Source organism: Aethalodelphis obliquidens, unplaced genomic scaffold (assembly GCF_003676395.1).
Source record: "Aethalodelphis obliquidens isolate GAN/ISIS:26980383/991018 unplaced genomic scaffold, ASM367639v1 scaffold36, whole genome shotgun sequence".
Taxonomy (NCBI): domain Eukaryota; kingdom Metazoa; phylum Chordata; class Mammalia; order Artiodactyla; family Delphinidae; genus Aethalodelphis; species Aethalodelphis obliquidens.
This window is the reverse complement of record NW_020837980.1, coordinates 19,745,813-19,770,561: the sequence shown is the minus strand read 5'-3', so window position 1 is coordinate 19,770,561 and position 24,749 is coordinate 19,745,813. Positions and strand designations below refer to the sequence as shown.

The 24,749-nt window shown below is 38.8% G+C and overlaps 1 protein-coding gene across 2 annotated transcripts in view; it reads right to left on the bottom strand.

Moving 5' to 3' along the window:
• STYK1 (STY kinase 1) overlaps positions 1-24,749 on the bottom strand; it is a 58,999-nt gene that overhangs the window by 29,933 nt on the left and 4,317 nt on the right. The gene's annotated exons all lie outside the window — the stretch shown is intronic.

Below are 24,749 nucleotides of genomic sequence, written 5' to 3'. Positions count from 1 at the left end.
GCATGAAAAAAACAAGCAGATTCTCAAACTTGGTCTGTACATTAGAATTTTTTGAGCTTCTAAGAAAATACTAGTACTATAGTGCTGGCGCTCACCATCCCTCAACCCTGGAAGAGATTATGATGATTATGAATCCAATAGATGATGCTTTCACCTATCAGCACTGAAAAAAGGAAGAGTGTCTCCATGTTTCCCAGGAGATACTAAACTCTACCTGATATTGAGAAGTGCTGAGATCGATTACGCATTATACGAATTACGCATAATATGCATATTACGGGTTACTCATTTGGCAAAAATACTTCAGATCCTCGCTTCATCCCTATGTAAAAATAAATTTTAGTTGGAAAAATGACTGTATGTTTTAAGAAACATAAAAAATAACAGTATGAGTTATATTGGATTGGCAAGGACTTGCTAAATTTTAAAGAAAAGATTCTTTCCAATAGAAAAAAAAGAGATCAACCAATGAACAAATAAAAGCATAGAAATTTTACAGCAATAAATAAGAAAATTATTAAAATGCCAATAAATAAATGGCCATGGAAAATGAAAAACTGAAGAAAACAAATTCATCAAACCAAAATGTTTAACAAATAGAGAACCACGGGGGGGTAAGATTAAAGATATTCAATTTAACTAGTAATTAAATAATACACATTAAAATAAAAACAAGACGCAATTTTTTTTTTTTTTTTTTTTGCTTATCCGCTTAAGAAAAAAATGAAAGAAAGAACTTTGATGGACTGAAGAGCCTTATTAAAAAGCTCACTCTTTTTTAGTGTTTTAAGGAACCTCCATACTGTTCTCCATAGTGGCTGCACCAATTCACATTCCCACTAACAGTGCAAGAGGGTTTAAAAAAAAAAAAAAGTCTCTCTTTTTTTTTTGACAGGTTATCAAAATTTCAACATTTACGGAAACAAATTTGGCAATATGTAAATGAAGAGCCTTAATGACATTTATAATTTTGACCCAATAATTTCTCTCCTAGGAGTCAATTATAAGAAGATCTTTTTTATTTTTATTTTTAAATATTTATTTATTTATTTTTGGGTCTCCGTTGCTGCATGTGGACTTTCTCTAGTTGGGTGAGCAGGGGCTACTGTTCGTTGCCGTGTGAGGGCTTCTCATTGCGGTGGCTTCTCTTGTTGCAGAGCACGGGCTCTAGGCATGCGGGCTTCAGTAGTTGTGGCACGTGGGCTCTAGAGCATGGGCTCGGTAGTTGTGGCACACAGACTTAGTTGCTCCGCGGCATGTGGGATCTTTCTGGACCAGGGCTCGAACCCATGTCTCCTGCATTGGCAGGCGGATTCTTAACCACTGCACCACCAGGGAAGTCCCAGAAGATCTTTTTTAAATGGAAGATGTTTCTGAACACAGACAAACATTTTTATTGTACTGTCATTTATTTCTCTTGAAAGCAAAAATATACATTTACTTCAAAATAATCCAGGACTTGAAGGAGAGTGGGTGGAGATGTAAAAAAACAAGATTGACCATGTGTTTAAAAGTGTTGAATTTGGGTGATTAATACATCGGTAGCCATCTTCCCATCCTACCTACTTTTTTCTGTTTTTGTATAGATTTGAAATTTTCTACAATAAAAAAAGATAAAAATATAAACAAATTGTCATCAAAAAGAGTGTAACGGTTAATTTTTGTGTCAACTTGGCTAGGCCATGCTACCAAGATATTTGGTCAAACATTATTCTAAATGTTTCTGTGAAGGAATTTTTTAAATGAGATTAACATTTAATTCAGTGAACTTTGAGTAAAACAGATTACTGTCCATAATGTGGGTGGGCTTCATCAAATCAGCTGAAAGTCTTAATAGAAAATGACTGACCTGCCCAGAAGAAGAGGGAATTCTGCCAGCAGACTACCTTTGGATTCAAATGGCAACTCTTCCCTGGGTCTTCACCTATCCTGAAGATTTTGAACTTGCCAAGTATCCATGGATTTCGTATATCTTGATAGATTGGATAGGTAGATAGATTGATGACTGATAAATAGTGAGATAAATACACACACACACACACACACACACACACACACACACACACACATACTTCTTGCTGATTCTATTTCTCTGGAGAACCCTAAGTAATACAAGGTGGGATGTTAACTTTTTATATAGCTATAGACTGGAATACTGTAAATACATTAACTTTATGTTCATGAAAATTTTTAATAAATGGGGAATTTTAATTGGTAGCACATTAGATGATAAAAGCAGATTTTTAAAATATGCATATATAAGCGAAGACCACACCAGTACTGGTTAGGGGGAAACACCCATGCAGGGGAACCCAAAAGAGAAATATATCAGAATGTTACAGCAACAATGGTGACAGTAAGATTGATTTTTTTCCTCCATTTTTTATTTTTCAGATAGTCTGAATTAAGCCTTCATTATTTTATAATAAAAAAATGAAAAGGAAGAAAGTCTGGAAGCCAGAAAAAGTTGAAAGCAGAGACATCAAAAGAAAACTGGCTGAGGGTGACAGAAAAGACAGAAGAAAAACTCTTCTTTAAAATCTTCTTCTTAACTAGTGATCAGAATTAAAGATAAGGTAGAATCAGTAAGTCAAGATTTATGGCTTCAAAGAGGGCTCTCTTGGCCGAAAGTCAAGGTGAAGCTCTGAAGTTTAGCAAGTCCTTTCTTACTGCTTGCTGGAGGCGTTATCTTTCCTATCTGGGAAACAGCCAAGTTGGAACTTTCGGGAACAAAGTTAATATATCATCTTCATCAAACTGTGGTATAGTTGAAAGAACACAGGCATCAGAGATGGAGATGCAGAATGGACTTATCTCAACCTTGTAAAGCCTTGGTTTTCTAATTTTTACAACTGAGATCATCATGACCACTTAGCTCAGAGGATTCTAGTGAGAATTAATAAGATTGTAAAAGTGTTCTTCAATGATAGTAGTTATAAGTTCCTCTTCTAACAAGAATTCATGTGTGTAGCATAATTACTTTTCAGACCAAGGGGTCCAACGTACCGTTCCTGAATAATATACTCTACTTGACGGTCTCTAACTCTGATTACTACTGGTCCACCATGATGATCTCAAGAGAGTGTGGCTTTCCTTCAAAGCACTGGCATAACTGTGGATAAAATCCCTTTCTTCTTAACACAGGCACAACACAATGAAAATGCCAAAAGACTTGCTAAATGTTAAAGGAGAATAGTTGGAAAATAAATTCAGTGAGCAAAAAAATGCAGAACCACTGCATGTGCGCACGCGAATATGGAGAATGTGGGTGTGGGTGAGTAGGGTGTGTAGGCATGTATTTTCTTAAATAGAAGTGAGAGATTCTTCTATAGCTGGCCTGTTGTCTTAATATAGCCCCAGTGCAGCCCAACAGCTGGCGCCATCTCAGCCATCTGTCTTTGTCCCTTTCTTTCCTGCTCTGAACTTACATGTATGAGGAAGATGCTTTGTTTTTAGATGCTTCTTTCCTTGAGGTCTTTTATATCTTCCACAACAAAGGCCAAAAAGGCATACTCCCAGGCTTCAGCTACCTTTCAGTTTTTATTACAGTTGTCAGAAGTATAGCCCAATGCATTTCTGAAACCCAATATACCCATTTCTGCTACTAATTAGCTGTGTACTCTTGAGCAAATTACTTAATTTCTCTTAAATCTCATTTTTTTCATCTGTTAAATTGGGTTTACAGTATTATCTAGCTCCAAGAGTCACTGTAAGAATTAAATGATCCTTAGAACAATATATAGCACACAGGAAACAGTAGCTATTATTAATTATTCCTATAATAATTATAGAAATAAAAACATTCCTATAATAATAACTATTATTATTCAAATTATGATATCTTCAAATGACCTATCCTTTTGTATGAGATTTCATACCAATATCATGACATAATAACACAATTAGAATACTCATATGTCTGTGTATCACAGGAATAAGAAAATTATTTCCTGAAATCTAAATTTAATGTATTCTTAGAGTAAATATTACCAGGCTTCTACTACAATTTTTTCACCTTCCTTCTGTGAAGTACCTGATTTTTTTAAATCTTAAATTTTCTACTTTCATGTTCTTTTCTATAAATTGCTTCATAGTTTTTAAATTTAAAACATCATATACTTACAATAAAAGTAGATAAAACTGATTGTAGATTTCCTTACCCCGACTCTAACCCCCTCCCAGAGTTAAACCAGTGTGGCTGAAGTAGCTTTTTAAAAGTTTCAACGCCCAAGATGCGTCAATTAAGTCAGAATCAGAGTCTCTGGGAATGGGAACAAAGTACTGGGATCTGCTAAAGCTCTGAAGGTTAATTCCAGTATGCAACCAAGTTTGGGAACTCTGCCTTAAACCAACATTACCTTCCTTTCTTACTTAATACAGAGGAAATTCACCAGGCTCTAATTTAATAGATAAGGTTCTGGGACTTCCCTGGTGGTACAGTGGTTAAGAATCCGCCTGCCAGTGCAGGGCACACAGGTTCGAGCCCTGGTCCGGGAAGATCCCACGGGAAGCTCCCACATGCCGTGGAGCAACTAAGCCCGTGCGCCACAACTACTGAGCTTGCGCTCTAGAGCCCGCAAGCCACAACTACTGAAGCCCGCACGCCTAGAGCCCGTGTTCCACAACAAGAGAAGCCACCGCAATGAGTAGCCCGCGCATCGCAAGTAGAGAAAGCTAATGCGCAGCAACGAAGACCCAACGCAGCCAAAAATGAAAAATATATATTTATTTTTTTAAATACATAAGGTTCTTTTAATTTTTTCATCTTTATTGGAGTATAATTGCTTTACAATGTTGTATTAGCTTCTGCTGTACAACAAAGTGAATCAGCTATATGTATACATATATCCCAATATCCCTTCCCTCTTGAACCTCCCTCCCACCTTCCCTATCCAACCACTCTAGGTCATCACAGAGCACCGAGCTGATCACCCTGAATAGATAAGGCTCTAAACTGGCAACTATGTTTTAGTACTCTCTCTTTCTCTCTCTTTGGCCAAATATTATCATTCCCCTGTGTGGTTTTTTTTTTGTTTGTTTTTTGTTTTGTTTTTTTGTGGTACGAGGGCCTCTCACTGCTGTGGCCTCTCCCATTGCGGAGCACAGGCTCCGGACGCGCAGGCTCAGCGGCCATGGCTCACGGGCCCAGCCGCTCCGCGGCATGTGGGATCTTCCCAGACCGGGGCACGAACCCTCGTCCCCTGCATCGGCAGGCGGGCTCTCAACCACTGCGCCACCAGGGAAGCCCTCCCCTGTGTTTTAATTCCTAATCTATAACATAATATATTGTCATCCTTACCTAACCAGAGACATTCTGACAAATGACATAAAACATACAAGAGGACATTTACAGTTTTAGAATAAAAGGATTTCAGAATCATGTTCCACCCTCCTGCACCCAACACACACACACAAACACACACACACACACACACACACACACACACACACACACACACACACCCCACAGGTAAAGCTTTCCTACAGTAACAACTTGGGGATCTGTTAAGCTTTGTTAAGGTAGTCCAGAGAACTTCAAGCCAACTCTGCTCATTGCCCTATCATTTATTAGTCATACTTTTTCTCATATATCACTCATATATCACTCATATATCTCATATATCACTCATATATCATATTTCTCATATATCACATATGTCTTTAGGGAGACAAAGGTTAATGCATCTTAAAAAAGGTGATATGAGATTCACCTAGGAGAAAAATCTGATATCGAATGAATTTTAAATAACGCTATATCGGTACCAGCGTGGATGCCAGTATAATGAGGCCCTGGCATTAATCTTCAGGCTTCGGCTGCCTTCTGCCCTGGAATTCACCATATTTTCCTCACCCAGATTATTTCTCAATAGGAAGTTCTAGGAGAAACGTACAGTAAAAGGGAAGAAACCTCTCCTAATACAGGCAAAGGAGTCACGAGATCTAAGTAATGATTCTGGGTCAGCAAGTTCTTGTGTGTGACCTTAAACAAGTCAATTAACATCTCTTCATCAAAGGCTTGTATGTAAAGCACCAAGAAATAATATGTAAAGAGTAAAAATACAAGGCATTATAATTATTTATTGATATCCAATGGAGAATATTCAAGAAAGCAGAACTCTGATGAAACCAAGTATGTATAAAATATATTTACATAGTAGAAGAGAATTCAGAAGTGTAAAACCAGAGAAAGGTAGACAACAGGGTTTTTCTCTATCCTTCTAAGTAGGGAATTTAATACCTTATATCATTCCCTCAAAATGGGTATGCAATCCAGTCCTTCTGCTAGAATCTCTATTTGGTGTCTGTCAACAGATTGGGATCCACAGAAAAATCAATAACTGTAAATGCACCCCTACAAAGATGCAGAAAGCAGTTTAAAGCAAAGGGATGCAAATATTGCCTGAAATGCCCGCCACCCTCCTGGGTTCTTGATTTGTCCTGGGAATAAAAATGTGGCAGGGACATGAACTTTAAAGGTCTGCTTGATCTTACATTTTGAAATGAAAGAGCAAAAAAGATCCCAACAAAGATAGGACAAGAGAACAAAGATCATGAGGTTAGTGTCTAAATTCCAGAGGAAAACCCTCAGAATTGTTGCCTAACACATTCAACTGAACAACAAAAATATATGAAGTACTGTTCACCATCCCTTGCTCTGGTTTTTTCTCTATATATCTCTCCTAACATATTTTGGACCTTTTTCCAGGACCCAGGTAGCAAGGTTAAATTCAGGTATTGTATCCTTGGACCCACAGTATCTTTCCCTCCTTTTCCACTAAACCCAGGCTCTGTTCACGAGTGAGCAAGGAGCAGAGTTCAAACAATAAAACAAGTGAAGCAACCTGCTGTGGACGCCACCACCCTTAACTGATACTTGTGCTCAGCACCGCTTCCTCGATACTGGTGTTTGCTTCCCGATACTGCCTAGTACATTTTATGGCATATAGTTAAAATGACAAACACTTATACAGTGCTCACCATGTGTTTGGTACTGTTCTAAGCACTTTACATATCAAGAAACTGTGTCACAGAGAGGTTAAGTAACTTGCTCTAGATCACACAGCTAGTAAGCAGGGATTAATCCAGGGATTAATTGGAACCTCACCCCAGGTTGTGTGGTTTTAGAATCTGTGTTTTTACATTATACTATATACTGCTTCCATAGCAGATTCTCAAAAAACTTTTTTTTTAAAAAAAAATTAAAATTACCTTTAGGGATTTCCCTGGTGGCACCGTGGTTAAGAATCCGCCTGCCAATGCAGGGGACACGGGTTCAAGCCCTGGTCCGGGAAGATCCCACATGCCGCGGAGCAACTAAGCCTGTGCCACAACGACTGAGCCTATGCTGTAGAGCCCTGAGCCACAACTACTGAGCCTGCATGCTACAACTACTGAAGCTCGCGCGCCTAGAGTCCATGCTTTGCAACAAGAGAAGCCACCGCAATGAGAAGCCCGCGCACCGCAACGAAGAGTAGCCCCGCTCGCTGCAAGTAGAGAAAGCCTGCATGCAGCAACGAAGACCCAATGCAGCCAAAAATAAATAAGTTTATATTTTTAAAAATTACCTTTAATATTGCTTTGGGGTTTTTAAAAAAATTGAGATATAATTCACATACCATAAAATTCACCCTTTTAAAGTATACCATTCAGTGCTTTTTAGCATTTTCAGAAGGTTGTGCAACCACACTGCTAGACTATTTTAATCCCCCACCCCCCAAAAAAAAAACAACCCTGCACCGGTAGCAGTCACTCCCCAATGCCCACCTCCCCGCTCCAAGTCCCTAGGCAATCACTAATCTATTTTCCGTCTTTAAAGGTTCGCCTATTTGCGATATTTCATATAAATTGAATCATACAATTTGTGACCTTCTTTCACTTAGCAAGTTTTCAAGTTTCATCCATTGTATGAGTGAGGGTTCTCTGAGAAACAGAACCAACAGCATATATAGAGAAAGACATACATAAGAGGAGATTTATTATAGGAATTGGCTCACAAGGCTATGGAGGCCAAGGTGTCCCACAGTCTGCCATCTGCAAGCTGGGGAACCAGGAAATCTGGGGCTATAATTCAATCCGAGGCTGGAGGCCTGAAAACAGGGGTCCCAGAGTCTGAAGTCCATATTTCTCCTTGTGCCGATAACGCATGTCTTAATTACTGCAGCTGTGTAGTACGTTTTAAAATTATTACGTCTGGGGAATTCCCTGGCGGCCCAGTGGTTAGGATTCAGCATTTTCACTTCTGAGGACCTGGGTTCAATTCAATCCCTGGTCAAGGAACTAAGATCCCACAAGCCGTGCAGCGTGGCCAAAAAAAAAAAAAAAAAATTAAAATTATGAAGTCTGAGTCCTACTATTTTGTTCTCTTTTTGAAGATTGTTTGGGATACCCTAAGTCCCTTGTGTTCCCTCTTATATGAATTTTAGAATCAGCTTGACCATTTCTGAACAAAAAATCTGGAATTTCGGCAGAGACTGCATTGACTGTGTCCATCAACTTGGGAGGACTGCTGTGTTAACAATATTAAGTCTTCCTACTCCTACAGGACGTCTTTCTGCTGATTCAGTTCTTTCATTTCTTTCAATGACATTTTGTAGTTTTCAGTATACAAGTCTCATTTATTGTCAGCATTTGCAGGTCCATGGCCTCTAAAGGTTAAATCAGAATTTGTGTGTGGCTTGGTGATACCACAGAATGTTCTGTGTCTGAGAAAATCAGTTCTAAAACAGGCTGCACAGTACATGTCTCCTAGAAGCTGACCAGACATGCCTTATGTAAGATAATAGAAGCCCACTGCTTATCTTTCTCATATCTGGGTAAGTACACAGACTATAGAGCGCCACATTCTGTAGCTCTCAGTGACAGAAACCAGTTTCTTTCCTTGGACCTCCTGAGTTGGTCTCAGTTTCTTAGGTTGCCATGAATTGGCGGGACTAGAGAATGTAACAAGAGTCACATCTCTAAATTGTTAGCAACATAAATGTTTCTATAAACCTAACCTATAAAAAAATCTGTTCCCTGGGCGCCCAAAATTTGTTTGATTAAGGTTGAAATAAAAGCCACAGAGGTGCAGCCTCCAATATAGCTGTTAAACTCAGGTATGAAGATATGGGGATTTCCATCTAGCACAGAGTTCTATCCCAAGGTTCAGTGAACTTTGTCTGAGCAATTGATCTCACACATCATCTAGCTCTCTATAAGCCCACAATCTGTGGTCTTGCTGATACTATCAAGTCTTTATTGCCCATCTGTTTGTAGATAACCTAAGCTCATACTTTTATTTGTAAGTCAATTTGCCTTTAGTTCCCGGTGCATTAACTCAGTGAATTAAAAATAATCAATTTTAATATCAGTCCAAGAAAAGCAGACCTAGAAAGATAAAGGTGGTGGTGATGAAGGGGAGGTGCTTTACAGATAATTACAAAATAGCGTTTGGTTAATCTACATTTCTTTTTTTCCCAATCCTAAAAACTTGGAGTGTTCTTCAAAGTTATTTATTTATTTATTTTTGGCCATGCAGCATGTAGGATCTTAGTTCCCTGACCAGGGATTGAACCCATGCCCCTTGCAGTGAAAGCATGGAATTTTAACCACTGGACCGCCAGGGAAGTCCCTTAAGTTATCTTCATTTTTATGATAGCAAGCCATTCAGAATAATCCACGGCTGTTTTAAGAACTTCATACTGCATGTGGAAACTAAGATCCAAGTGAAAAGGTGACTCGCCTAGGGTCAGAAAATAAATCAGAGATCTAATCAGATGTGGGACCTTCTGATCATGAATCCATTATTAGACCATCTTAAGAGTGGAACATGGGTGAGGACAAGAAAGACAGGGCATGAAATCGAGGTCACTTGGTGTTAAGGGAGCTATTTGGGCTTCAAGAAGGGACGCAAACACAGCAGGTTCAACTTTCAGTGTCAAAAAGCCATTCTACTCCCATACCATAAACCACCACTGTATCTCCTGTGCCACTACAGACACAGCTCCCTGCTAAAGAAACTATAAAAATAGCAACCCTGCCTTCCATTTCTTATCCTGTTTTACAGGTACACTGTGAGATGCAACATGAACTCCACAAATGTATTCTAAGCATGTACAACAAGAAGAGCCCTTTGAAAGCAACCAAAAAAGCCCTAACCTCCATAAGTAGCTGATGAGGAAACTGAGGCACAGGATTTAGGTGTCTTCCAACAGCTAATTAGAACTTAAGCTAAGACTAGCCTTGTGTGCCTTGAATGTCCATCTGGTGTTCTTTTACTGTAATTTTCCACCCTTCCAAAGGCTGACTGGACATTTGATCTCTTCTTTAAGTTAAGTTTTGTACAGATGAAAATAAGGAGGAAGATCCTAGCTCTTAGAATTCATAACATGCCTATAGTTTCATAGTTTCTTCTGCCTGCCAGGCCTTTGGGTTGTGTGTGTATCTGGATTAACCTCTGGAAATCTACCCCATACGTTTCCAAGGTTTGAGAGACTCTACATTCCAGTTGTGTTCTCCTTGCTGGTACTGCAGGGCTTTAAGAATATTCTTGTGAATATTTTGCTTATTTATCCCTCCCCCAAAGCTCATTTTGATTCATACTAAGATATCAGCCCCAAGGAACACTCAAGGGGTGAGGCATTGGGACCTACCGGGAAAGACCACAGAGGTAGGAGGCAGGGCAGCTTTAGACCAGACTGGTTGGATTTGTGGAATCTGCTTATAAATCCCGTAGAAAACAAGGCAGTCGAGACAGATTTTCAGCATTCCCTCAGCTCCCCTCCCCCTTCCTTGAACCACAAGCCAAGCTTGTCACTTCTACTCAGATAAACAAATCCTTTCCTGCTGCTGTAGCCTCTAACTAGCCAGAGGCAGCACTGACTTTGGGTCTCAGCTGGAGGGGCATCGTACAGCATGTAGGCAAGGGTCAGCAGGTGATTTCCTTGTCTGGGCTAAGCTAACCCCATCTGACTTAAAAGGGACTTCGGAGAGGTTGATCCTAATGACACAAACTAGGGGTGGCTGGGTCTACAATTGGTCTTGAAAACTTATTATTGTCAGAAAAAAAAATGTTTAAGATCATCTTCTCTAAGCTCCAAATTATCATCTTTGGCAAATATTTTTCATCATTCAGGTGATAGCATAATACGGATATAACATAAATGGTGTCTCCCAGAGTTGTTCAACCCAACACCTCACATTTATCCAACAAAACAGTACATTTGGTTAAATCATTCAAAATGATAATCAGATGAAAACTAATAATTTTGAAGTCTTCTCCAGGAAGCTAACTGGCTTAACATATGAGTCTTATATATGTATTATTGAGATTTTTCTATGGCTACAATGTACACTTGGAAACACATTTTTTTCTTAAACTTTAGCATCTGCTACAATTTGTTCTTAGTAGAATTCTAACAAAGCCTAGAATTATATACATATAATAATTTTAATTTAGATCAATGTTCTAGAAACAGCACCATATTTCTACGTATTTTGTCACCTGACAATTTTAAGAACCACTGTTAACTATACAAAGATGGGGCAGTTTACTATGACTGAAGGTATAAGATGTTAACAGCTATACAAGAAAAAAACTGAAGCAGATTTCCCTTTCATTTATCATTCTTGCCAGTAATTTAGTCCATGAAAGTATAAAAGTGTAGGTCCAAAACATTCAATCACTATCTTCAAGGTGCTATGATCATGCAATTGTCAAGAATTGGTTTTATTGAGGTGGAGTGGTCAAGAGGATGGAGTAAAAGACCCTGAGCTCGCCTCTGCTCACCAGCACACCAAAATTACAACCATTTACAGAGCAACTATAGATGAAAATGACCTGATGACTAGAAGAGAGGATTTTTCACAATCAAAGATACAGAGAAGGAACCACAATGAGATGAGTAGGAGGTGAAGAGGATGAGGAGAATGGTCTAGTCAAGCCCCGCACCTGCAGCTGGGTGACCCACAGACTGGAGGTTAATAACAGCTGCAGAGGTTCTTACCAATGAGTGAGGTTCTGAGTCCCACATTGGGCTCCCAAGCCTGGGGTTCCTGCACCAGGAAGCTGAGCCCCTAGAATGCCTGGCTTTGCAGGTCAGTAGGGCTTGCCTAGGGCAAGTTGCATAGGGAGAGCTGTCTTGGAAAAAGAGACTCACTCTTAAAGGGCTCACACAAAATCTCACATGCTCCAAGACCCAGTGAAGAGGCAGGAATTTTAAAGGAGCTTGGGTTAAGCTCATGTGCTGATCTTGGAGAGCCTCCCAGAGAGGCAGGAAGCAACTGGGGTTCCCTCTGGGGACATAGATGCTGACAGAAGCCATTTTGGGAACTCATTCTACTACAAGAATACTGGTGCTGGTGAAACCTAGTGGGGCAGGCACGGAGGCCTCCTTTTGTCCACCACTTCTTATAAGCAAGACTCCAGCCTCCATGACCTTCCCTGAGTTCCAAAGGGCGGATTTGAACAGTTGTTAATCTAGGGAGGAGCAGCCAGGAAACCACCTGAGGAAAGGTTAAAGGGACCAGAGAAGCTCATCAAGATTAGGAGACCTGAGATGAGATTAAGGGAGAGCAGCCCTGCTCACACCCTAATCTTGTCAGAGACCCCACCTTTGAACCACTGCTGTAAAACCCTTCATCAAATCCTCTGGGGTTGAGACACACAGTTTTTCGAGGCAGAAGCCCAGTGTGTCTCCCTTTGCCTGGCAGAGTATTGAATAATAAAGCTATCCTTTTCTACTTCACCCAACACTCTGTCTCCAGGATTTGATTCGGCACCCGTGTACAGAGAGGCCGAGCTTTCGGTAACACTGGCAAGCACCGTTTTGGAATCGTTCCTCTAGCCTATTAGCACCAGGGGCTTACCTGCCCACCAGCCAGTAGGCACCAGTCCTAGGACCCCACAGGCCAAGAAACCAGCCACATGGGGGGAACCAGCCCTGGGAAACCCCCAACTCAAGCCCCACAAGCAGTCACCCAAGGACCCAGTTCCACCCTCCAGTGGGCCAGCATCCTTCACATGAGGCAGGGCCTGAGAGCCACTGGCTGGGGGCAAGCCCTGCCTACCAGCACACCTACAGTAGTCAGCTCACCACAACAGAAGGGTCCATGCAGTCCACATAGGGGGTACCCTTAGAGCATATGGCTCTGGTGGCCAGAGGAGAGTGTGATGATGGGCCCTATAGGATGTCTCCTACATAAGCCACTTCTCCAAGATCGGGATGTATAACCAACCATATATATATATATATATATATATATAGAGAGAGAGAGAGAGAGAGAGAGAGAGAGAATTAGGCAAAATGAGGTGACAGAGGAATACACTCCAAATAAAGGAACAAGGTAAAACCCCAGAAGAAGAATTAAGCTAAGCGGAGATAAGCAATATACCCAATAAAGAGTTTAGGGTAATAATCATAAAGATGCTCAATGAACTAAGGAGAAGAATGGATGAACACAGTGAGAAGTTTAACAAACAGAAAATTAAAAGAAGATCCAAAAAGAACTGAAAAATACAAGAACAAAAATTAAAAATATACACTAGAAAGAATAACAGGAGATTAGATTATACAGGGAACGGATCAGCAAACTAGAAGATAGAGTAGTGGAAATCACCCAAGCCGAACAGAAAAAGGAAAAAATAATTCTTCAAAATAAGGATAATTTAAGAGGTCTTCTGGACAACATCAAGTGTACTAACATTCACATTTTATAGGTCCCAGAAAGAGAAAAGAAGGTAAGGGGCAGAGAAGTTATTTGAAGAAAAAAAAGTTGAAAACTTCTGTAATATGGAAAAAAAAAAGGCATCCAGGTCCAGGAATCACAGAGCATCCTAAACAAAATGAACCCATAGAGTTTCACACCATGATACATTGTACTGAAAATAGTAATACTTAAAGATAAAGAGATAATCTTAAAAGCAGCAAAGGAAAAGCAACTACTATGTACAAGGGAACTCTGATGAGACTATCAGCTAACTTTTCAGCAGAAACTTTGCAGGCCAGGTGGGAGTGGCAACATATGTTTAAAGTGATGAAAGAAAATAACCTACAACCAAGAATACTCTTCCTGACAAGACTATCATTCAGATCTGAAAAGGAGATAAAGAGGTTTACAGACAAACAAAATCTAAAAGAGTTCAGCACCACTAAACCAGCTTTTCAAGAAATGTTAAAGGGACTTCTCTAAGCAGAAAAGAAAAAACCACAACTAGAAATATAAAAATTATGAAAGGAGAATTCTCATTGGTAAAGGCAAATATACAGTAAAGATAGTAGATCAACCACTTACAAACCTAGTAGAAAGCTTAAAAGATGAAATTAGTAAAAGCATCTATATGCACAAAAATAGTTAAGGAATATACAAAACAAAAAGATGTAAAATATGGTGTAAATAACATGCAGTGTGGGGGGGAGGGTGTTAAATGCAGGGTTGTTAGAATACATTTGAACTTGAGATCATCAACTTAAATAATCATGTAAATATTTAGGTTGCTGTATTTAAACTTCATGGTAACCACAAATCAAAAATCTAAAATAGATAGACACACACACACAAAAGAAAGAAATCCAAATACAGCACTAAAGATAGTCATCAAATCACAAGGGAAGAGAGCAAATGAAGAAGAAAGGAACAAAAAAGGACAAAAACAATCCAAAAACAATTAACAAAATGGCAAAAAGTACATACCTATCAATAATTACTTTAAATGTAAATGGACTAAATGCTCCAATCAAAAGACAACAAGTGGCTGAATGGATTAAAAAAAAACAAGACCAATATATATGCTGTCTACAGGAGACTCACTTCAGATCTAGAGACACATACAGACTGAAAGCAAGGGGATGGAAAAAGGAATTCCATGAAAATTAAACCAAAAGAAAGCTGGGGTAGCAATACTTAGACAAAATACACTTTAAAACAAAGACTGTAACAAGAGACAAAGAAGGAAATTACATAATGATCAAGAGATCAAACCAACAAGAATATATAACAGTTGTATATATAGATGCACCTAACATAGGAGCACCTAAATGCACAAAGCAAATGTTAACAATCATAAAGGGAGAAGTTGACAATAACACAATAATAGTAGGGGAAATTTAACACCCTGCTTCCATCAATGGATAGATCATCCAGACAGAAAATCAATAAGGAAACACTGGCTTAAATGATAGATTGCATCAGATAGACTTTATATATACAGAACATTCCATTCAAAAGCAGCAGAATATACATTCTTTTCAAGTGCATGTGGAACACTCTCCAGGATAGATCACATGGCAGGATAAAAAACAAGTCTCAATAAATTTTTGAAGATTGAATCATATCAAGCATCTTTTCCAACTACAACAGTATGAGACTAGAAGTCAACTACAAGAAAAAAAAACTGCACAAACCACAACACATGGAGGCTACAAAACATGCTATTAAACAACCAATGGGTCACTGAGGAAATCAAAGAGGAAATCAAAAAATACCTGAGAATAAATTAAAATGGAAACACAATGATCCAAAATCAATGGGAAACAGAAAAAATAGTTCTATGAGGGAAGTTAATAGCAATATAAGCCTACCTCAGGAAACAAGAAAAATCTCAAATAAACATCCTAACCTTGCAACTAATGGAACTAGAAAAGAAAGAACAAACAAAAATCCAAAGTTAGTAGAAGGAAAAAATTATAAAGATCAAAAAAGAGATAAAGTGGGACTTCCCTGTGGTCTGGTGGTTAAGACTCCACTCTTCCACCGCAGAGGGTGTGGGTTTGATCCCTGGTCAGAGAACTAAGATCCCACATGCTGCATGGCATGGCAAAAAAGAAAGAAAGAAAGAAAATAGAGACAAAAAGGGGAAAGAACAATGAAACTAAGAGCTGGTTCTTTGAAAAAAATAGACAAAATTCATAAACCTTCACCCAGACTCATCAAGAAAAAAAGAGAGGGCCAAAATAAATAAAATAAAAAATGAAAGGGGAGAAGTTACAACCAAAAGCACAGAGATACAAAGGGTCACAAGACACTACTATGAACAATTATACACCAATGAAATGTAAAATCTAGAAGAAATGAATAAATTTCTAAAAACATATAGAGTCCCAAGAATGAATCAGGAAGAATTAGAAAATATGAGCAGACCAATTACCGGTAATGAAATTGAATCAGTAATCAAAAAAACTCCCAAAAAAAGAAAGTCTAGGATCAGACAGATTTACAGGTGAATTCTACCAAACATTTAATGAAGAATTAACGCTGTCCTTACCAAACTATTCCAAAAAATGAAGATAAAGGAATGTTTCCAAACCCATTCTACATAGCAGGCATTACCCTAATATCAAAACCGAGCAAAGACACCACAAAAAAAGAAAACCAGAGGCCAGTATCACTAATGAACATAGATGCAAAAATCCTCAACAAAATATTAGCAAACCAAATTTAACAATACGTTAAAAGGATCATATACCATGAACAAGTGGGATTAATCCCAAGGATACAAGGATGGTTCAATATCCTCAAATCAATCAATGTGATACACCACATTAACAAATTGAAGGATAAAAATTATATGATCATCTCAATAGATGCAGAAAAATCTTTCAACAAAACTCAACATCCACTTATGACAAAAACTCTCAACAAAGTATATATAGAGGGAACATACCTCAACATAATAAAGGCCATATATGTAAGTCTACAGCTCACATCTTACTCAAAAGTGAAAAGCTGAAAGCATTTCCTCTAAGATCAGGAACAGGACAAGAATGCCCATCCTCACCACTTTTATTCAACATAGTATTGGAATTCCTGGCCATGGCAATCAAGCAAGAAAAAGAAATCCAAATTTAAAAGGAAGAAGTAAAACTCTGTTTGCAGATGATGTAATATTATACAGAAAATCCTAAAGAAACCACCACAAAAACTATCAGAACTAACAAATAAAGTTTAGGATACGAAATTAAAATATAGAAATAAGTTCTGTTTCTATATACTAACAATGAACTATCAGAAAAATAAATTAAGAAAACAATCCTATTTACAATTGCATCAACAGAATACAACACCTCAGAATAAATCTAGCCAAGGAGGTAAAAGACCTATACTCAGAAAACTATAAGTCACTGATGAAAGAAACTGAAAAGGAAACAAACAGATGAAAATATATACAATGTTCATGGATTGGAAGAATTAACACTATTAAAACGAACATACTCTTCAAGGCAATCTACAGATTCAATGTAATCCCTATTAAAATACCAATAGTATTTTTCACAGAACAAGAACAAGTAATTCTAAATTTGTATGGAAGCACAAAAGACCTCAAATAGCCAAAACTATCTTGAGAAAGAACAAAGGTGGAAGTATCACACTCCCTGATTTCCATCTATACTCTAAAGCTACAGTAATCAAAACATATGGTACTGGCACAAACACAATAGGTTACTGGAACAGAATAGAGAGCCCAGAAATGAACCCATGCTTATACAGTCAATTAATCCATGATAAAGGAGGAAAAAATACACAATGGGGAAAAGACTGCCTTTTCAATAAATGTTGTTGAGAAAACTGGACAGCACTATGCAAAAGAATCAAACTGGACTCCTTTCTTACACCATATACAAAAAAAATTCAAACTGGATTAAAGACTTAACTGTAAGAACTGAAACCATAAATTCCTAGAATAAAACATAGGTAATATATACATTTTGACACAGAAATATATATATATATATTTTTTTTTTTTTTTTTTTTGCGGTACGTGGGCCTCTCACTGCTGTAGCCTCTCCCACTGCGGAGCACAGGCTCCGGGCGCACGGGATCAGTGGCCATGGCTCGCTCCGTGGCATGTGAGATCTTCCCGGACTGGGGAACGAACCCGTGTCCCCTGCATCGGCAGGCGGACTCTCAACCACTGTGCCACCAGGGAAGCCCTAGAAATATTTTTTGAATATGTCTCCTCAGGCAAGAGAAACAAAAGCAAAAGAGAAAACAAAACAAATGGGGCTACATCAAACTAAAACATTTTTGCACAGTGAAGGAACTCTTAACAAAATGAAAAAGCCACCTACTAAATTGAAGAAGATATTTGCAAATGATATATCTGATAAGGGCTTAATATCCAAAATATATAAAAAACACACACTCATCAAAAAAAATTAATAAATGGGCAGAGAACCTGAATAGAATTTTTCCAAAGAAGACATACAGGTGGCCAACATACACATGAAAAGATGCTCTTCACTAATCATCATGGAAATGTAAATCAAAACCACAGTGAGATATCAACTCACACCTATCAGAATGGCTATTCTCAAAATAACAACAAATAAACAAGTGTTGGCACAGATGTGCAGAAAAGGGAACCCTAATATACTGTTGATGAGAATGTGAATTGGTACAGCCACTATGGAGAAAAGTATGGAGGTTCCTCAAAAAATTAAAACAGAACTAACATATGAGCCAGCAATTACTCTTCAGGGTATTTTTCTGAAGAAAAAAATACTAATTCAAAAAGATATATGCTCATTGCCCTATCATTCATTGGTCATATTTTTTCTCCTCTCATATATCACTAATAATAATCTTTAGGGAGACAAAGGGTAATGCATGTTAAAAGAGGTGATATGAATACTGAGTGAAATAAGTCAGACAGAGAAAGACAAATATCATATGATATCACTTATATGTGGAATCTAAAAAAATGGTACAAATGAACTTATTTACAAAACAGAAATAGAGTCACAGATGTAGAAAACAAACTTATGGTTACCAAGGGGGAAAGGGGAGGAAGGATAAATTGGGAGATTGGGACTGACATATACACAAAACCATATATAAAATAGATAACTAATAAAGACCTACTGAACTCTACTCAATACTCTGTAATGACCTATGTGGGAAAGGAATCTAAAAAAGTGTGGATATATGTATATGTATAACTGATTCACTTTGCTGTATAGCAGAAACTAACACAACATTGTAGATCAATTATAGTCCAATAAAAAATACTAAAAAAAGATATATGCATCCCCATATTCATTGCAGCATTATTCATAAGAGCAAATGTATGGAAGTAACCTAACTGTCCATCAATAGATGAATGGATAAAGAATATGTGAGATGGATAGATAGATATACAATGGAATATTACACAGTCATAAAAAAGAATGATATCTTGCCATTTTTGACATTAATGGACCTAGAGGGCATTATGCTAAGTGAAATAAGTCAGACAGAGAAAGACAAATATTGTATGATCTCACATATATGCGGGATCTAAAAAAACAAAGCAAATGAACAAACACAGCAAAAGAGAAATAGACTTATAGATACAGACAACAAACAGGTGGCAGCCATAGGGGAGGAGGGAGGGACAACCAGTGAAGTAGGTGAGGGAGATTAAGAGGTACAAACTTCTAGTTACAAAATAAATGAGTCACTTGGATGAAATATACAACCTGGGGAAGGTAGTCAATAACATTGTAATAACTTTGTATGGTAACAGATGGTAACTAGACTTATTGGGTTGATCGTTTTGTAATGTAAAGAGATACTGAATTACTATTTTGTCCACCTGGAACTAACATAGTGTCGTAGGCCAATTACTCTTTAATTAAAAGGAAAAAGAATCGGCTGTACTGGCTATTGGCTACATCAAGGCCAAGAACGATTATCATTATAAGTAAGAAAGCAGATTAGGTGCAGGGGCAGACAATGCTTAAAAGCTGAGATAGAACCTAGACTGATGAGGGTTAAAGGAAGCATGAGCATCAGGAAATCCTTCTGTTCCCTGAAATCTCTCGCTTAGGAAGGGGCCTTCACGGCGTTATGTAGCTGGAGTCTACACCGCCCAGTTCAGCTAGCGTTGTAGGCAGGGGAACGTTGTGGAGAAGGCCACCTGAGCTGAGGGGGGTAAGACTAACTTTAGGAAATGAGGTTGAAGCTAAGGCATGGATAGGAACCCTTTCACTTCATCCCCGTTTTCCTTTCCTTATCCCGAGTTGACTGTCTCCGCAGCTAAATTCTAACCTATCTCCTCATGATCATTCTGGTTAGGAAACTGAGAGAAATTATGAGAAATTCCACAATAAAAGACCCAGTTTTTTAATCTGGAAGAATTCCCAAGATTTGCCAGTCTACCTCAACCCTTTATTTTCTAAGACAGAAAAAAAAAATAATAATAAAACAACTAAGCACACTGAGGTAAGTACCTTGTTCTTTGCTCACAAAAAGTACCAGAGCTTAAAACAGATTTCAGATCCTTGGACTCAGGACAGGACTCTTTCCACTTTACACTATGTATATAATATCTCCTTTTTCTTTGTGTACATTTATTCCCTTCTACTTGTACTTTCCCCAGTTAGAAACTGTATCCAAGAAATGATATGCTAATATAGAGCATTGAATACCCAACTTACTTATTCAGTACTTAATCAGTTTGCCTATGATTATCTGTTTCTTTCTAACCAGATGGTAATTTCCTTGAGGGCATACCCAGTTTCTTTACGTCCTTTCATTAGCACAGCCGAGAAGTAGACACAGAGCAGTAGCCTGGTGGGGAGTTAGAAGGGAAAGCATGAAAGCCTTCATGAGAACAAGAATTTGGGGACTTTGGCTATTTTCTTCCTGGCTGTACCCCTAGCACTTGGGAACAGGGCTTTTTCCGGGTACTTTTCAGTGTGGGTGTGTTACACATTCCAGTAGCTTAATGCCTTTATCACCATAACTACCGATGGCTGCAAGTAAGTAGTGGGAAGAAAGCTTGGTCTGAAATGTAGAACAACTCAGATGGGAAGAGGATTCGTATCAGGAGTCCACAGTCACAGAAATAACAGGGAAAGATAGGAGACAACATGGGAATGAGGTTGAGGGATTGACAGAAAGGAAAAACAAATGAAGAAAAAGAGAAGACAGAGATGGGATCAATCAAGATGGTGGCGTAGGAGGAGATGGAGCTCACTTCTCCCCCACGAACACATCAAAAATACATCTACATATGGAAGAATTCTCACTGAAAACTAACTAGAGACTGGCAGAAAGACTCCTGTACAAACAAGGCTATAAGAAAGATCCACACGTAACTGGATAAGAAGGGAAGAGAAATGATCAGGTTAGGACCTGTGCCCCTGGAAGGGGACTCAGGGGAAAAGGAGGATTACACAGGTGAAGACCCATGCTGGGGAGCGAGCAGTTCAAGCCACATATTGGGCATCCCAGTTCCGGGGTCCTACACAGGGGAGATGAGCTCCCTTGGCTTGTGGGAAGACCACTGGGGCTAACAGGAGAGCTGTGGGGAGCCTGGACTCACTCGTGAGGAGTGCACATGTGCTGGCTTGCCCCTGAGGCAAAGTGGAGAGGACGGAGTGAGGGCTACTCCAGTGGCTGCCAGGTTTCCCGAGAAAGCCTCGGCATGTGCCCCAGCCCAAGCAGAGTGAACTCTCCAGCCCCACTTGCTCTGGGTCTCAGTGTGACACTGGATCTGGGGTGGCCACAGCCAGGAAGAAAGCTCAGCTGTTCAATGCAGAGGTGACCTGGGTGGGGCAGTGATCAGCTGTGAGGGGCAAAAGGGACTTGGATCCAAGGCTACTTCTGAGCAGAGCAAGGGAAACAATTGCAGGCATCTGCACGTGCAGCACATCAGAGACAATTCAGACAAGGGTCCCAGAACAGAGGGAGGGGAAAACACACTTAAAGGAAACAGAGCCAGCTTGGCCCAACCCTCAGGGCTTCTGCTCCAGCAACTTGGGGTCATACCCCACCCCCAATAGGGCAGCGATGGCCACTGAGAAGAGGGGAAGTCCCGCCTCACACCAGCTCCAGCTCCAGCCCCTCCATGTCCAGCCCCACCTCCTACCAAAATGATAGCTGCCGGCACGCCCTGAGGAAAGACATGATTGCATACACAGTAAATCCAGCTCTCCCACCAAAGGCACTGGGCACACATAGTCTGTACAGGGATGCTCCTACACAAGAACACCCCTTCAAGACTGCAAGAGGTAACTGTTCATAGAGTCAATACAGTCAGAGAAAGTTAAACCAAAAAAAAATGCTGAAAAAATAAATAACAAACAGAAATAAACAATTACCAGGTAAAGAATTCGAAGCATTAGTAATAAGGATGTTAACTAAATTAAGGAAAAGAATAGATGAACACCATGGGAATTTTAACAAAGAACTAGAATATATTTTTAAAAACTCAATCAAAAATGATGAACTCAATAACAAATAAAAAACACACTAGAAAGAATGAATAGCAGACTAAGTGATACAGAAGAACACGTATGCGATCTGGAAGATAGAATTATGGAAGTCACCCAATCATAACAGCAAAAAGAAAAGCAAATTTTGGGCTTCCCTAATGGCACAGTGGTTGAGAGTCCGCCTGCTGATGCAGGGGACATGGGTTCGTGCCCCGGTCCGGGAAGATCCCACATGCTGCGGAGCGGCTGGGCCTGTGAGCCATGCCGCTGAGCCTGCACGTCCGGAGCCTGTGCTCCGCAATGAGAGAGGCCGTAACAGTGAGAGGCCCGTGTACCGCAAAAAAAAAAAAAAAAAAAAGAAAAGCAAATTTTAATAAATGAAATCAATCTAAGAGATCTCTGGGATAACATTAAGTGCACCAGTATTTTCATTAAAGCGGTTATCAAAGGAGAAGACAGAGGGAAGGGGATCAAAACTCATTTATAATCACTTCAAAAAGAATAAAATACCTAGGAATAAACCTACCTAAGGAGGCAGAAGAACTGTACTCTGAAAACTATAAGACACTGATGAAAGAAATTGAAGATGACACAAACAGATGGAAAGATCTATCCTGTTCCTGGATTGGAAGAATTAATATTGTTAAAATGACCATGCTACCCAAGGCAACCTACAGATTCAATGCAATCTCTATTAAAATATCAATGGTATTTTTCACAGAACTAGAACAAATACTTAAGAAAGTGGTATGGAAACACAAAGGACTCCAAATAACCAAAACAATCTTGAGAAAGAAGAGCACAGCTAGAGGAATCACTCTCCCTGACTTCAGACTAGACTACAAAGCTACAGTAATCAAAATAGCACAGTACTGGCACAAAACCATACACATAGATCAATAGAACAGAATAGAAAGCAGAAATAAACCCACGCATTTATGGTCAATTAATCTACAACAGAGGAAGCAGGAATATGCAACAGAGAAAAGACAGTCTCTTCAACAAGTGGTGCTGGGAAAACTGGACAGCTACATAAAACAATGAGATTAGAACATTTCTTGACACCATATACAAGAATAAACTCAAAATGGTTAAAGGACCTAAATGTAAGACCTAAAACCATAAAATTCCTAAAAAAGAACATAGGCAGAACACTCTTTGACATAAATCATAGCAATATTTTATTGGATCAGTCTCCTAAGGCAAAAGAAATAAAAGCAAAAGTGACCAAATGGGACCTAATTAAACTTAAATGCTTTTGCACAGCAAAGGAAGCCTCCAACAAAACAAAAAGACAACCTATGGAATAGGAGAAAGTGTTTGCAAATGACACAACCAACAAGGGCTTAATATACAAAATACACAAACAGCTCATCCAATTCAATATTAAAAAAAACCAAACAACCCAATCAAAAAAATGGTCAGAAGACCTGAATAGACATTTTTCCAAAGAAGTCATACAGATGGCTAACAGGCAAATGAAAAGTTGCTCAACATCACTAATCAGCAAGGAAATGCAAATCAAAACCACAATGAGATATCATCTCACACCTGTGAGAATAGCTTTAAATAACAAATGTTGGAAGGGATGTAGAGATAAGGGAACTCTCGTACACTAATGGTGAGAATGTAAATTGGTGCAGTTGCTATGGAAAACAGGATGGATGTTCCTCAAAAAATTAAACATAGGATTACCATGACCCAGCAAATCCACCCCTGGGTATATATCCGGAAACATGAAAACACTTATTTGAAAAAACATGCACACCAATGTTCAAAACCGCATTATTTATAATAGCCAAAATATAGGAGCAACCCAAGTGGCCATCAACAGACAAATGGATTAAAAAAGACATATATACATTATATAAGTATATATAATGGAATATTACTCAGCCATAAAAAAGAATGAAATTCTGCCATTTGCAGCAACATGGATGGACCTAGAGAACAGCATGCATAGTAAAATAAGTCAGACAGAGAAAGATAAATACTGTATTCACACCTACTTGTGGAATATAAAAAATAAAACAAATGAATGTATATAGCAAAACAGAACAGACCCACAGATATAGAAAACAAAGTAGTAGTTACCAGTGGGGAGAGGGAAGGGGGAAGGAGCAACATAGGGGTATGGGATTAAGAGATACAAACTACTTTGTATAAAATACATAAGCAACAAGGATATATTGCACAGCACAGGGGATAATAGCCATTATTTTGTAATAACTTTTAACAGAGTAAAATCTATAAAAATACTGAATCACTATGCTGTACACCTGAAACTAATAATATTGTAAATCAACTATACTTCAATAAAAAAGAAAAAGAAGACAAATTAAGAAGGAAACTGAAATTCGGTAAACGAAGAACAGCATTATCAGACTGCACGATTTTTAAGCGTGATTACGGATATTATCTCATCTCATTTAAATATCACAACAACCCTGTGAGGTAATTACGTTCTTCATTATGCATAAGAGATGAGGAACTGAAGCTGACAGCAGGGAGCCCAAGGCGGCACGTCTGAACGACTGTATTGTCCTGTGACAAGTACTGTAATTCCTGTACATG